Genomic DNA, 14,174 nt, shown 5'->3' on the forward strand with positions numbered 1-14,174 from the left:
CAGGGACCAGTCTGGGCAGATAACCACCAGGGAGGTGATGAAGATCCAATGCCCTGGAACAACCACCCCCCACCCCTACTTTTACACCTAATCATTCAGTCCTCAGATTTCCTAGCATTAGTACAGCAAGGGGAAAAAAGGAGGGTAGGAGCAGGGGGGAAGAGTGGTGTTCTCAGTCCTGGAGTTCTCTGAACCTCTGTCTCCATGTCTGTAGAAGTGAAAGGGAACAAAAGATCTAAGGTTCCTGCCAGTCCCTCCGAGTCTATGATTTCTTACCATCCCCAACTGTGCACAAAAATGAGAGATGAAGATGGTCCCTGCCTCCTGCAACCCAAAAGTAGCAGCCCCTCTCTTTCCAGGTGCCACAAGTGGTAAAGAATCTGCCTGCGAATGCAGGAGATACAAGACACACAGGTTCAATCCCTTGTTCAAGAAGATCCCCTGGAGAAGGAAATGGCAACCCCCTCCAGTGTTCTTGCCTGAAAAATTCCAAGGACAGAGGAGGCTGGAGGACTACAGTCCATGGGGTTGCAAAAGAGTCGGACACAACTGAGCATGCATGTATATGTATATACGTATAAATCCCCAAACTCCTTCACAAGTTCTGTACTTTAGCACTTAGTGTTTCTGCCTTGAAGAAGTGCCGGAAAACATTCCTCCTTTTCTTTCAAAGTTCATCATCGTTTGCACACCCAGCTAGGTTTTTTCCACATACCTGAGGCAGAGGTACTCCTTCCTTCGCTGTGATTCCGTACTATTTTACACATACTTCCATCACTTTCTACCTGTGTAACCATAGCCTTCCTATCTGGTTCCTCATCTGTAAAAGGGAAGAATTATTGTACCAAACTCAAAGAATTATAATAGGATTAAATGGTTAACAGATGTAAAGCACTTAAAGCAGAGCCTACACTTATCAGGCCTTAAGAAGCATCCCTACAAACAAAGTTAGTGGAAGTGATGGAATTCCAATTGAGCTATTTCAAGTCCTAAAAGATGATGCTGTGAAAGTGCTTCACTGATTATGCCAGCAAATTTGGAAAACTCAGCAGTGGCCACAGGACTGGAAAAGGTCAGTTTTCATTCCAATCTGAAAGAAAGGCAATGCCAAAGAATGCTCAAACTACCACACAACTGCACTCATCTCACACGCTAGTAAAGTAATGCTCAAAATCCTCCAAGCCAGGCTTCAATAGTACGTGAACCGAGAACTTCCAGATGTTCAAGCTGGTTTTAGAAAAGGCAGAGGAACCAGAGATTAAATTGCCAACAACCGTTGGATCATCAGAAAAAAGCAAGAGAGTTCCAGCTGCTGCTACTGCTGCTAAGTCGCTTCAGTCGTGTCCGACTCTGTGCGACCCCATAGACGGCAGCCCACCGGGCTCCCCCGTCCCTGGGATTCTCCAGGCAATAACACTGGAGTGGGTTGCCATTTCCTTCTCCAATCTATGAAAATGAAAAGTGAAAGTGAAGTCGCTCAGTCGTGTCCGACTCTTAGCGACCCCATGGACTGCAGCCCACCAGGCTCCTCCGTCCATGGGATTTTCCAGGCAAGAGTACTGGAGTGGGGTGCCATTGCCTTCTCCCAGAGAGTTCCAGAAAAACATCTAATTCTGCTTTATTGACTATGCCAAAGCCTTTGATTGTGTGGATCACAATAAACTGTGGAAAATTCTGAAAGAGATGGGAATACCAGACCACCTGACCTGCCTCTTGAGAAATCCGTATGCAGGTCAAGAAACAACAGTTAGAACTAGACATGGAACAACAGACTGGTTCTAAATAGGCAAAGGAGTACATCAAGTTTGTATGTTGTCATGCTGCTTATTTAAATTATATGCACAGTACATCATGTGAAATGCCAGGCTGGATGAAGCACAGGCTGGAATCAAGATTGCCAGGAGAAATGTCAATAAACTTAGATATGCAGATGACACCATACTTATGGCAGAAAGTGAAGAACTAAAGAGGCTCTTGATGAAAGTGAAAGAGGAGAGTGAAAAGTTGACTTAAAACTCAACATTCAGAAAACTAAGATCATGGCATCGGGTCCCATCACTTCATGGCAAGTAGATGGGGAAACAGTGGAAACAGTGTCAGACTTTATTTTTGGGGCTCCTAAATCACTGCAGATGGTGACTGCAGCCATGAAATAAAAAGATGCTTACTCCTTGGAAGGAAAGTTATGACCAATCTAGACAGCATATTAAAAGCAGAGACATTACTTTGCCAACAAAGGTCATCTAGTCAAGGCTATCATTTTTCCAGTGGTCATGTATGGATGTGAGAGTTGGGCTATAAAGAAAGCTGAGCGCCAAAGAATTGATCTTTTGAACTGTGGTGTTGGAGAAACTCTTGAGAGTCCCTTGGACTGCAAGGAGACCCAACCAGTCCATTCTAAAGGAGATCAGCCCTGAATGTTCATTGGAAGGACTGATGCTGAAGCTGAAACTCCAGTACTCTGCCCACCTGATGCGAAGAGCTGACTCATTTGAAAAGACCCTGATGCTGGGAAAGATTGACGGCAAGAGGAGAAGGGGAGGACAGAGGATGAGATGGTTAGATGGCATCAGTGACTCAATGGACATGAGTTTGAGTAAACTCTGGGAGTTGGTGATGGACAGGGAGGCCTGGCATGCTGCAGTCCATGGGGTCACAGAGTTGGACACAACTGAGCGACTGAGTGATTAACTGAACACTTACCAGGTTCTCAATGAGCCTGGCCTATGCCTCCACCAGAGCACTTAACAAACTGTATTATAACTGTATCAGTCAAAGGGTCTACCTCCCGCATGATCTGAGTTCCTCAAGGTAGGATGTGAGTCTTATCCATATCGTTGTCCCCAATGCCTAGCTCCATGCCTGGCACAAAGAATAAAGCAATAAGGGTCGGTTGTGCCTTTTAATATATATTTTTATTTATTTCACTGTGCTGCATCTTAGTTGCAGCATGCAAATTCATGTTGAGACCTATGGGATCTTAGTTCCCCAACCAGGGATCAAACCCTGGGATTGACCCTTAGTCACTGAACCATCAGGGACATCCCCATGGGTGTGTTTTTAATGAGAAGGAAATGGCTGATTGAACTACAGGGGGCACACTTTTGTCTTTCAGTTTTAACTTTGGATTATTTGTTAAATAAATCAGGCCAGGAAAAAGTGAAGTATGCTTTTTTTTCCCCTTAATAATCTAAACATGTACCCATCTAGGTCTGTCTTCCAGACCCAAACCATAAACATTAACTTTGAATTTTAATGTTTAGGGAGAGTTAATTCTCATATTTGCATAGGAAGCTCAGTGATCTAATATATAAAAATAATGTTCCTGTGAATGAACGATTATCGAATCCAGAAGCTACTCAGAAGCAATTTAGACTCTTCTTTAATTGTGGTAAGGAGGGTAGGGAAGAAGAAAGGTTGAGCAGTGAGTTAGCCCAAGTTCTTATTTACATTATGCCCAAAAGTTGGGTTGAGAAAGTGAGCATAATAGAGAAAAAAGGGAAGAGACATGAGAAACCAGGTCATGCATGCTATGGAAAAAAAAAAGTTATTAAAGAGAATAAAAATACAAGACACTGACACCCATATATATCACACATATATGTTACTATTTCTCAAGACATATATCAGATACGATATATCTGATAAAAAGACTAGTAATCAGAATGTACAGAAAACTTTCAACAATTCTATAACAACCCAATTCTCAGATGGCCAAAGACTTGGATACACAAATAAATCCATGAAAATATGCTCAGCACCATTAAGTATGAGGGAGAGGCACATTAAAACTATAGTGAACAGAGGGTCGGGGAGGGTTGCATTAGGAACTTGAGTCTAGCAAATGCAAACTATTATATATAGAATGGATAAACAACAGGGTCCTATTGTATAGCACAAAGAACAATATTCAATATCCTGTATTAACATAATGGAGAAGAATGTGAAAAAGAAAATAGATATATGTGTATATATATGTATAACTGAATTACTTTGCTGGATACCAGAAACTAATACAACATTGCAAATCAACTATACTTCAATTAAAAAAAAATTAACATCAGCATCACAAAAAAATTAACTACAATGAGATCCCACTACACATCTATTGCTGTTGTTGTTAGTCACTCAGTTGTGTCTGACTCTTTGTGACCCCATGGGCTGTAGCCTGGCAGGTTCCTCTGTCCATGGGATTCTCCAGGGAAGAATACTGGAGTAGGTTGCCATTTCCTTCTCCAGGAACACGTCTATTAGAAAGGCTCAAATAAAAAATACAATAGCAAGTGCTGGCAAAGATATGAGACAATAAGAACTCTAATATATTGTTGATAGAAATGCAAAATGTTACAGCCACTTAGGAAAACAGTTTGGCAGCTTCTTGTGAAGGTAAAACCCTAAGACTCAGCAGTTCCATCTAGGTATTGACCCAAGAGAAATGAATATGCATGTTCACACAAAAACCTGTACACTAATGTTTGTAATAGCTATTTTGATACTAGTCAAAAACTAGAAAAAATGCAAATGTCCATTAACTAGTGAGTGTATAAACAAACATCCATACAATAGAACACTAATCATCAATTTAAAAAATACTACTGATACACACAACATAGATGACTCTCAAAAGCACAATGCCAAGTGAAAGAAGCTATATTTAAAAGGCTACAAGCTGCACAGGTCCATTAATATGACATTCTGTAGAAATGAAAATCTGACCCGTGGTGCCTGGGACTGGAGGCAGAGAACTGACTGTAAAGGGCCATAAGATGACTTTCTGATGAAAGTGATGGAAATTGCCCGTAACTTGATTGTAGTGAAAATTCATAGAATGGTATGCCTAAAAAATGAATTGTTCTGTTTGTACATTATACCTCAATAAATCCTAAAAATAATAAATAAATAGTAGTGAATCAGAAAAACATCTACTTTTGCTTTATTGACTACCCAAGGCCTTTGACTCTGTGGATCACAGTAAACTGCGGAAAACTCTTCAAGAGATGGGAATACCAGATCACCTGACCTGCCTCCTGTAAAATCTGTATGCAGGTCAAGAAGCAACAGTTAGAACTAGATATGGAACAACAGACTGGTTCTAAATAGGCAAAGGAGTACATCAAGGTTGTATGTTGTCATGCTGCTTATTTAACTTATATGCACAGTACATCATGTGAAATGCCAGGCTGGATGAAGCACAGGCTGGAATCAAGATTGCCAGGAGAAATGTCAATAACCTTAGATATGCAGATGACACCACCCTTATCGCAGAAAGTGAAGAAGAACTGAAGAGCCTCTTGATGAAAGTGAAAGAGAGTGAAAAGATGACTTAAAACTCAACATTCAGAAAACTAAGATCATGGCATCCGGTTCCATCACTTCATGGCAAGTAGATAGGGAAACAGTGAAAACAGTGTCAGACTTTATTTTGGGGGGCTCCTAAATCACTGCAGATGGTGACTGCAGCCATGAAATTAAAAGACGCTTGCTCTTTGGAAGGAAAGTTATGACCAACCTCAACAGCATATTAAAAAGCAGAGACATTACTTTGCCAACAAAGGTCTATCTAGTCAAAGCTATGGTTTTTCCAGTAGTCATGTATGGATGTGAGAGTTGGACTATAAAGAAAGCTGAGCACTGAAGAACTGATGCTTTTGACTGTGGTGTTGGAGAAACTCTTGAGAGTCCCTTGGACTGCAAGGAGATCCAACCAGTCCATCCTAAGGGAAATCATTCCTGAATATTCATTGGAAGGACTAATGCAGAAGCTGAAACTCCAGTACTTTGGCCACCTGATGGGAAGAACTGACTCATTTGAAAAGACCCTGATGCTGGGAAAGATTGAAGGCGGGAGGAGAAGGGGAGGACAGAGGATGAGATGGTTGGATGGCATCACCGACACCATGGACATGAGTTTGAGTAAACTCCAGGAGTTAGTGATGGACAGGGAGGCCTGGCGTCCATGGGATTGCAAAGAGTCGGACATGACTGAGCAAATGAACTGAACTGAATGAATCAGAAGGCAAAGTTCTTAACATAGCTTAAGAGACTTTGTCTCACTTCCACTGGCCTTTCAGCCTTGTCTCTTCTGTGACCTTCCTCATGCTCCCTGGTCGAGTTAGCCTTCTTTCAACCCCTATGCTCACCACATTTCCTCAGTTCCTATAACCTCTGCACATCCAGTTCCACCTACCAAGAAAGCTCTTTCTTCTGCATCTTCTTAAAAACTGTCACAGTTGTAATTTTATATTTTTTTGTTGTTGTCGTTGTAGTTATTCTGTGTCTCCACTATTAAAATGGAAGCTCCATGAGTTCAGGGTCTGTCTTTGTTCATCACCATATCTCCTGCCCCTCCACACTGTGCTGGTACAATGACCGGTACAATGAATATTCAACTATTACATTCAACTGCCTTCTGCATGTCTCAGTCTTAACACATCCCAAACTAAAATGCTTCTTCTCCCCCAAAATACCACTGCACTGGCAGAGTTGCCATGTTGCAGAATTCAAGGAACAATGGCCATGGCCACAGAGTGTCCAAGGTGGCAAGAATACACAGAAGAACTGTACAAAAAAACTTCATAAATAAATAAAATTTTTAAAAAAATCTTCATGACCAAGATAATCACGATGGTGTGATCACTCACCTAGAGCCAGACATCCTGGAATGTGAAGTCAAGTGGGCCTTAGGAAGCATCACTACGAACAAAACTAGTGGAGGTGATGGAATTCCAGTTGAGCTATTCCAGATGATGGAATTCCAATTGATGGCCTGCCTTATTACCAGCTGTGCTCCTGACATTGGACTCTCCATATGGATAGTGTGCTCTGAAGTTGAGTGTTATTCTTCTTGACTTCAATTGATGGTAACTCTATTCTTTCATCAAGCCAAAAATTTTAGAAGTGTCTTTGATTTCTCTTTCACTCTCACACCTCACAATAACTTTACCAGGAGATTCTATTGGCTCTGCCTCTAAATTATATCAGCTCTTTTCACATTCCCGACCACTCCCACCCCAGCATGAACCACTATCACTACTGCAATAGACCTCTTGTTCTCCTTGCTGCTTCTCTTGTCCATGATCGTCTACTCACAACTGAGGAGCTAAGAACCCTTTAAAACATAAACTAGAAACTTCCCTGGTGGTCCAGTGGCTAAGATTCTGTGCTCCCAGTGCAAGGGCCCAGGTTCAATCCCTGATCAGGGAACTAGATCCTGCATGCTGCAAGTAAATATCCCATGTGCCACAACTAAGACCTGGTGCAACCAAGTAAATATTAATTTTTTAAGTTAAATAAGTTTAAAAAACACACACATAAACCAGACCATGTCATTTCTCTGTTCAAAGCCCCATAATAGCTCCCTATTTCTCCTCAGAATAAAAGCCAAAGTCTACAATGAACTTTAAGGTCCCACAGGCTTCCCAGATAGTTATGTAACTACACCTCTTACTTCCCTCAAGTCTGTTCAAATGTTACCTTCTTAAAATGAGGCTTACTTGGACCATTCTATTTAACTTGCCACTCTTCAAACCCATTTACAGTGCCATTTTTTTCTATTTGCACTCTTGTCACCATCTAACATATTTATTTATGATCATCATCATTTTTGGTCTGTCCGCCTTCTGTTAGAATATAAGCTCCACAAGAACAAACCTGTTCTTATTAATTAAAACCTTGTGCATCTAAAGCAATGTCGGGGATACTGGAGGCTCAATACTGAATGAATAGCTGCAGTGTCTGCTAAGGAATAGAGATTAATAAATATTAGTATAGGAATAAGTGTGACATACAAAGTGATAGAAGCTTTTCTCCCCATGACTCATATTTCTTTGTTAATATACATATATGTGGAACTGTGCAGCAGGGTAAAAACTGCACAAGATTTGCAGTCAAGGTTTGAGTGATTCCTGGCCTCTCACCACTTCCTACCTGTATAACTACACAAGATTCTCTTATTGGAATAAAACACTCGCCCTGTGACCTCACGGGGCTTGTTGGGAAGATAAAATAAACGTGAATAGTTTTGGAAGCTATCCAAACAGTTTAGGAAGGCAATATTCAAAACTTTCAGTAACATCAATTGCCATCACACTGTTTACCTCCAAAGAGAGTTCTGTGCCCTCTGTACAGTCAGTCCCATTTTAGCCTTTACTTTCTCCCAGTGCTGACACTGAGAAACCTCTGAGCTCCCTTACCCTGTTCAGGTTAGTTACCCTCTCTCTTCCTTTCCATTTTAGGAAGATGGACAGCAGGTGTGGAGTTCCCTGCTCCACGACCTCTGCTGACTCAGGCTGCTTCTTCCTGTCCCTCGGGAGGATAAGAGAGGAGCAGTACAACACATGGGTGGCTCCTGGCATAGCTTTAGCTGAGGTGGAGAGGACGGTGTCTTCTCCCAAGGGACAAAGATTAAGGGTCTTCTTCCACAGTGTGGCTGCTGCTGCTGCTAAGTCGCTTCAGTCATGTCAGACTCTCTGCGACCCCACAGACAGCAGCCCACCAGGCTCCCGGTGCAAACAGTTCTGGAGACCTGGTTTCCCATTGCCCTGCAGCCCTCCAACTGAGAGATCTAAGGCAAGTCCCTTCAATCTTAACCAGAAAAGGACATCATCGTAGTTATCACAGGGCCCTTTGGACTTCGCAAGAGTTATTGGAGGGTCAGAAGTAGGAGGAGGCCCGGGGACACTGCGTTTTATTGAAGCTCTGGGTGTATTTAAGAGTGAAAGAAAGAAAAAAGCGCCAAAACAGGTTTCAGAAATTATCATTTTTTTTAAATGTGTTTAAATCCAAAATCTCTTTCCTCAGGTGGAAAACACCATGCAACTTGTGCTCTATAAAAATACACTAATTCACAGTACAAGGACTGTGTCTTAAGAGACATAAATTTAGGTTCTATAATAAAAACTTTTAATCATGTAGGTTTGTAACTATATATTCGCTTATTTAGAGTTACCATCGGAAGTTTGTAGGTGAAGCCCTCTTGATTCTCCTGAGAACGGGGTTGGTCCTGTTTAAGAAAAGGCTCAGGATAATACAAATTAACGTTAGTGTACTTTCCTAACTCTATGTTTAATCAATGGCACATCCTTGGTTTTTAATTATTTAAGTGTATTATTATTTAACCATGTAAGTATTTGTCATTTCCGATTAAACTGTAGATGCCTCAGGAAAAAGACCTAAATACAAGAAAAATCAGCGAATACAATTTCCTTTGGCCTACGTGAGTCCTTTTGTGTCTCAAAAGCTCACAAACTGTTTGAAGAGGCACTGGACCATAGAGCAACTCTGACTGCCCAGGACATCTGGCAACCATATGATATTCTTGAACGTTGACTAAAGAAAGAAAATATAAATTTGTGGAAGTAAAGCTCTGCTTCCTAAAACATTATAAATCAACTATACGCCAATAAAGTTAAAATTAAAAAAAAAAAACAAACAACCCTCTGCTTCAACTCAAGTATTCTTGGTGACTAAAAACCTAAATTATCAAAACAAAAACCTCCCACCAGAAACCTAAATCATCTGGAAAGCATGAAAAATTCCAGCAAACTATGTTCAACAATTCACCATCACTAAAACTTGAGGCTCATTTTGTTTTATTTATTCTAAATCATTTACTCTTTTCACTGAGAAAAGAGTCCAAGGCGCCCAGAACAGATGTGAGCAGCGATAGACCGACTATTGGGGGTGTTCACATTTGCAGGTGGTTGGCAGAAGAGAGAGAAATATTACTTTAAAGGAACACTTGTGAGGTACTTGGAAAGCAGCTCCTCCTTAGTATAGTGGTTAGTATCCCCGCCTGTCACGCGGGAGACCGGGGTTCAATTCCCCGACGGGGAGATTAGCAGTTCACTTTTGCTAACCACCACAAATACTTCCCATATTTCAACTGCCCGACACAGCTAACAAATACAACATGCTGTTATTGTCTGTAAGTGCGTCTTTTCAAAATGATAACTTTTAAGCTCACCGTGAAGTAAAAGCCAACACTGAAGGTAAACCCTTTTATACTGTTTTCAGAAGGATTAAGAAGTAAATACTTGGAGAACTCCCGCTGCTTGCTTCCAGCAACAAGCTGGCTGGCAAACGCCTGCGCAGTAGCGCCCCGCCAAATTCCAAATGGAGGTCACGAACTCGGCCTACGGAACCAGGAGAGGGTAGAGAGGGCCGAGGCTCCGCCCCTAACCAGGCGGATTGGAACGGAAACCGCTTGCAGAAGAAGGGGAAGGACCGGTTTCCTTTTACCCCGAGACTCGACTAAACGAGAAACTCCATTATCCCGTGTCTGTTAACCCCATCCTAGCCTAGGTAGAAGGCTAGCTGTGAGGAAAATCTTGCAGCTAAAGGAATCAGTCTCCGATGGAGAAGCAAAGAAAGAATGGAAGGAAAGGCGAGGCGCTCCCGGAAGAGACGCCATTTTGCCGGGGTCCTAAGAAACTGCGCGAGCTATAGCCCAGCAGGACCTCGTGGCGCAACGGTAGCGCGTCTGACTCCAGATCAGAAGGCTGCGTGTTCGAATCACGTCGGGGTCATGGCCTTTTACTTTTAGGCCTTCTGGTTTCTATGAACTAGATGTATTCAAGCTAGATGTGTTCCCGCCATTTTCTGGAACTTCCTTTCATTGCAGGATTAAATCTTCTTTGTTCAATTGTTATCCCAGTAATCCTTAGTCTGCAAAAAGACAAAGATCACCTTAGTCTGCCAAAAGACAAGGATCACCTTAAAGGTGGTGGTTTTGGTCTTTTTTTTTTTTCACTGTTGAGCCTTGTGAATTCTCTGTCATTCAACATTCATAATGCATAGTGATGTGGCTGTTACTGTTGTGCATTAGTGAGCATATTAGCTGATGGTGGTCCGTAACAGGGTACGTACAGTACATAAACCGTACAAGCTGTTTTTCCAAAAACAGTTTTGACCTGTTTGCCTTTGGAAAGCAAGTCCAACAAGGTACAATTTCTAACACTGTGCAATAGTTTACATCAACATGTGCATGCTGTACTCTTACAGGTGAAACTGGCACACGGAATAGTGACTAACCCAAGACCCTGAACCTGGTGACTCCTGATCTCAGTCTTCACTATCTTCTATTAAAAGTTGAAACAAACTATTGAAAAAACTGCCGAAGCCGTTGACCCTAAGTGATACCAATGCATCTTTTCTTTTCACCAACTAATGCAAGTAGTAATAAATTAGGTACCACTTTCAACTATTAGTCTCATAGCAGGAAGCAAAGCTTACTCATTCACCTTTGTAAGTTCCAGGACTCTTAGTACTGAATAGTGCCTTAGAGGCATGTGTCAAATATTTGTTGTACAAAAAGCGAATGGCAAGACTATGAAACATTATTAGATTTGGAGTTTTTTTATTGGGTATATTCCATGCAAGTCCCTGAGTTTTCTTGCTCAGTGTTTTGAATATGGCAAATACTAATTTCTTACATTTCAGCCTATTCTAACATTGGACATCATGTTTTTGTGTGGTTCTTTGCTTTCTTTTTTGGATGGATTGAGATTAGATCATACATTTCAACAGCTGTTTATGGACCACTGATACTGCAGTAAACACTGAGGAAAAGATTACACCCAGTTAAAGTGTTTTTTTGAGCAGCAGAAAAAAAGATACCTTAAGTACCCAAACACCATAATATATTGGCATGAGTGGCATGAACAGAGTGGTGTGAGGGTGCTAAAATATGGCCATTAGGTAGTTCAGAAAGTCTTCATAGAGGAAGACCTTGAAAAATAATGAACGTTTCTGTGTGACTTTAAGGCATTCCATCCAGTGGACATATGTGAATGCCTTCCAAGGGTCAAGCACTGTCACTTAATATCCCTGGGATCTGACATCTTCCAACTGTAAAAGTTGAGGTTTATATGTATTAGCTTCCTGGGGCTGCCACAGCAATATACTGCAGACTGGGTAGCTTTCAAACACCAGAAATTTATTTTCTGACAGTTCTGAAGGCTAGAAGTCCAAGATCAAAGTGACAGCACAGCTGGTTTCTTCTGAAGCCTGTCCTTTGCTCATAGATGACAACTTTCTTGCTATGTCTTCACATGGTCTTTCCTGCATACACATACATCCCTAGTATCTCCGTATGTGTCCAAGTTTCCTCTTTCAGGACACCAATCAGATCGAATTAGGGCCCATTCATGGCTTCATTTAACTGAATCACCTCTTAAAAGGCCTTACCTCGGAAATACAGCCACATTTTGAAGTACCAAGGGATTAGGGCTTCAATATATGAATGAAATCAGGGAACACAAGTCAGCCCATAATGGAAGTAATGGTCATTTTTTTCCCCTGGCAACTTTGCATATGCAGCATAACAAGACGCTTAATCTTAGCTGGGACTAAGGATGGTATCTCATTTGTACAAAATTATACTCTTGTGAGGCAGACAGAGCAGTTTGTATTACGTTGTAAATCATTTTATTTGGCAGTCCCAGCAAACTAATACAACTTCTTTGGAGAACTACTATTAATAGTTATTCATTATTGCTGGAGAGGAAGAGAGAAGTAAAGCTATAAAGGTAAACAGGAGTCAGATCACCCAGGACCTTTTGTGCCATTCTAACTAATTTAGATTTTATTCTGCAAGCAATGCAGAGCTATTATTTTAGAATGTGACAAGGTCAGCTATGGCTTTACAAAGAACATGAAAAATAGCCTAAAACTGCTGTTGCTGGACCAGCATCCTGGAAACAAGTTAAAAATGTAAAATTTCAGGCCCCACTGCAGACTCACAGACTCAGAAAACTCTGTAGGTGGGCCTACCAACCTGAGTTTTAACCAGGCCTTCCAGGTGATTCTGATGCAAGCTAAAATGTGAGAATCACAGGCCTAAAGAGCAAGGCTGGACTGGAAGCCCCACTTTCCTCACAGAGTAAAGAGAGTCACATAAGATAAAATACACAGGGCTTCCTTGGTGGCTCAGTGGTAAAGAACCTGCCCATCAATGCAGGAAATGTAAGTTTGATCCCTCATCCAGGAATATCCTACCTGCTGAGGAGCAACTAGGCCTGTGGCCACAACTACTGAGCCTTTTTGCCCTAGAGCCAGGAAACCGCAACTACTGAGCCCACGTGCCACAGATGCTGATGCCCACACACCCTAGAACCCATGCTCTGCAACAATGAAGCCACCACAATGAAAAGCCTGTGCACTCCAACTAGAGAGTAGCCCAAGCAACAACAAAAACCAGCATAGTCAGAAACAAAAAAATATTTTAAAAAATAAAATACATAAAAGTGCCTTCGATGTTGTAAAGTTCATTAATATATATCGTTGTTTAGTTGCTAAGTCATGTCTGACTCTTTCATAACCCCTTCATTAATATTTCTATCAGCGTCTGCCTGCAATGCAGGAGACCTGGGTTTGATCCCTGGGTTGGGAAGATCCGCTAGAGAAGGAAATAGCAACCCACTCCAATATTCTTGCCTGAAGAATCCCATGGACAGAGGAGCCTGGTGGGCTACAGTCCACGGGGTCACAAAAAGTAACTAACTGGAGAAGGAAATGGCACCCCACTCCAGTGTTCTTGCCTGGAGAATCCCAGGGACGGGGGAGCCTGGTGGGCTGCCGTCTATGGGGTGGGGTTGCAAAAGTCGAACAAGACTGAAGCAACTTAGCAGCATTAGTAATAGTTCTATAACTCTAAAATAGTCACTTTACATGTTTTAGCTTCTTTCCCAAGGCTGAACATTTGTACTCTTTCACAATGGCCCATTTTACTAACTTGATGTCACTGTGAAATAACCCAAAATCCAGCATGTCATTTAAACGTCTACAATCATTATATAGGAATGATATAAGGAAAAAGGATCTGGAATACACAAATTGATATTTGAATTCTCAAATTCTGACACTGAATGGCTTTGTGATTTTTGTTCTATTTCATTAACAACTTTCCAGTCTATCATGTATTCTTACAAATGGGTTTATCCCCAGTACAGAATGCTCTGAGCATGTTTCACCCATTTAATAAGATAGCTTTCACTTTTGAATTATTTTTAATCAGTTACTTAGGACTGATGTACTTGGAGGAACTGATAAAATGGAGCCTTTGGAAATGAAAACTAAAAAACAGGTTGTGAATTGATAAGACAAGTGATTTCCCAATTTCTCATACTAATTCAAAGTAGCTATGCTTATAAATCATAAGTAGTTACGATTACAAA

At 41.4% G+C, this 14,174-nt stretch overlaps 2 non-coding genes across 2 annotated transcripts; both read left to right on the forward strand.

Moving 5' to 3' along the window:
• Positions 1-9,762: 9,762 nt before the first annotated feature.
• On the forward strand, positions 9,763-9,834 carry TRNAD-GUC (transfer RNA aspartic acid (anticodon GUC)). The gene has a single exon. It is a non-coding gene; the product is annotated as a tRNA-Asp (tRNA).
• Positions 9,835-10,454: 620 nt separating this feature from the next.
• On the forward strand, positions 10,455-10,526 carry TRNAW-CCA (transfer RNA tryptophan (anticodon CCA)). The gene has a single exon. It is a non-coding gene; the product is annotated as a tRNA-Trp (tRNA).
• The last annotated feature ends 3,648 nt before the right edge of the window (positions 10,527-14,174 follow it).

The sequence above is a fragment of the Ovis canadensis genome, chromosome 3 (assembly GCF_042477335.2).
Source record: "Ovis canadensis isolate MfBH-ARS-UI-01 breed Bighorn chromosome 3, ARS-UI_OviCan_v2, whole genome shotgun sequence".
NCBI classification, from domain to species: domain Eukaryota; kingdom Metazoa; phylum Chordata; class Mammalia; order Artiodactyla; family Bovidae; genus Ovis; species Ovis canadensis.